Here is a 2,802-nt window from a genome sequence, read left to right on the forward strand (position 1 = left end):
TCTCCAGTAAAATTGGTACATTTTCAAAACACTCTAGTCTCACTTTGGTTCTGAAATAAGCAAAAAATAAAAAAATTGAAATTAGATCAAGATGCACACATTACACAGTTATACAGTACACATGCATTGCAGGATTTTCATCAACAGCTTCACATGAGAGGTGATAGTGAGACCAGGGCCTCATTTTCATTTCATTTCCTGGCTCTCGTTTCATTTAAGCTTTGAGAACTTTGTGTCCATTTATTTAATTCCTTCAAATAGAATAAAGTAGTTGATATCATTAAAAGGGATTTGTGAAACCAAATCCATCAGGCATCTATTTTCATACAACTTTTCATATATAAGTCTTCTTTGTATAGCTCAGCTCCCGTTTCCCCACTCCCATTTTAATACAGATACAATGCTTTGTTCTATTATTACACTTTTGTATAGATCTGGTTCTCAGTTTCTCTGAAAAATCTTTGCACTAAGGTTTTAAAAATGCAATTAATGATCTAAAGAAAGATCTGCAATTGCAGTTTAATTTGCTCAGATGTGTTGAATATTAAATGAAATTCAAACTTGCCAACAAAAAGGTATATAGAAAAAAAAATGCCTTAAGCATTGAAAATAAGGCTGAATATTTCTTAGTGCTAAAATTGCTTCAGGGAAATGTGGACTAATAACTAATGCAGTCATTTATTGAATTATGCTTCCCCTCAGTGTATATTTACAGTATGTACCTGCTCTCCTGCCTTCATACACTCCCTATCAGTTAGCCTATGTAAAACATCTGTTAACATAAGCTAACTAATTCTCAAAGATCATGACTTTTCAATAGAACTAAAGCATTAGCGATGCACAAGTTTTTACTGATGGATGTTGAAATGTGAAAGTCACCTGCAGGTGAACGTAAAAAGTTTCTGAAGATTTTTTTTTTTTTTCATTTAAAAAGTCATTTATTTTTATTTTATACTGATCTTTGTCGAATTCTGCAGTTTCTCATTCTGTTTTATTTTAGATTGTCTGTTTGTCACATTTGCCTTTTTTATATTTCAGATAGGTTTCAAATATGCAAATCTGTCACTGGAGTGACATGTACAAATATTAATCAAAAAGCAAACACAAAAAAAACAACAACTTATGACTTGTTGTGCAATACTGCAAAATATTTTTTAGTACCAACAGGTGGTACTAACCTTTAAGTAAGACGTAATTTCCTGAAGAGTAAATATTTGAATCTCCAGTTAAACTAAACCCAACAAAGAATCCTTTGTAGTTTGGAAAGTTAACCAAACTAAACCACTATCCACAGTCTTGTCATTTGAAATGCACTGATTAAATATGTGTCACATCAAACTGAATTTTGTTTTAGCAAAATATCATATTTTTGTGACTGATAAAGGTATGAATGCGTGAGGGGTATGAAACACAGTAGCACTGCCACTAAGCCCATTTTCTACCTACTTATATCAAAATCTCGTGTGTGTGTGTTTATGTACATGTATGTGTGTGTGTATTTGAACCTTGGAAATTATTTTATTATATATATATATATATATATATATATATATATATATATATATATATATATATATATATATATATATATATATATATATGTATGTATGTATGTATGTATGTATGTATGTGTATATATATATATATATATATATATATATATATATATATATATATATATATATATATATATGTATGTATGTATGTATGTATGTATGTATGTATATATATATGTATGTATGTATGTATATATATATGTATGTATATATATATATATATATATATATATATATATAAATAATTATTATTTTTTCTTTGAGAAGCCGGCCCTTTGCACCAAAAGCAGTAAATCCAATGAACATGAGTCCACCATATCAAATAACAATTCTACATTCTGCTTATTTAGACATGTCTAACTATCTCTCTACAAAATATTCCAATCAGAATGCTTATCAAATTAAGCTGAAAAACCTTATTGGATCCGCACAAGAATAGCCTGATTTCAAATGTCATATTGTCTACATTTGTTTATTTTTGGTTGGTTTTTTTTTTTTTTGTTTGTTTTGTTTTTGGTTTTTTTGTCTTTTAATGAGAACAACATATCTGCAAGATTTGGATTCGAATATAGATGCAGCATTAAACAAAACAGGGCTGGATTTTGGGCTATGTAACAGTGACACATCTGTTAATGAATAAATACAGCCTTTTAGTTGGGGTCCAGGTCTAGCTAGGTCTTCTGGGAAAATAAGTTGTATTTTATTTATCCTTCTCCCCACATTCTGTCAACTGTTTGATCATGGTCTCTTTCCTTCATTACACCATATACCAGCCCTTCCTTTTTGAGAATGTACATGGGATTTTTTTTTTTTTTTTTTTTTCAATTCGTAAAGAAGAAGAAAAAACATTTTTAAAAGAATTTGAAAGTTTGGGTTTTTGTTTGTTTTTCTATGGCCAATCTGTAAGCTACAAAAGTGTAAAATGTTTTTGTTTTTTTTTCTTAATAAAAAAAAAAATGTCTTCAGAAAATGAAGTCTGAGTTCCATGTGTCTAGAGTGGTATTTTTATGCACACATATCCACAGTTTGTTCCATTTAAGTTCAATTACCCAACCAGTGGGACTTATGTACCTAAATCCTCCTGACGACACAACCTCTAATCCCTCAAAGCCTGTAATACAAGCTTTAAGGTATTCAAACCAATGAGGGGGCAGCATACCAGCACATTCAGTGCTTCCTATGAGCCTTAAATATGTGAAAGTAATCATTTGGGTTGCATGACAATGCTCTGGGCAAGCCTAACCCT

The sequence above is a fragment of the Rhamphochromis sp. 'chilingali' genome, assembly GCF_963969265.1.
Source record: "Rhamphochromis sp. 'chilingali' genome assembly, chromosome: 9".
Lineage (NCBI taxonomy): Eukaryota > Metazoa > Chordata > Actinopteri > Cichliformes > Cichlidae > Rhamphochromis > Rhamphochromis sp. 'chilingali'.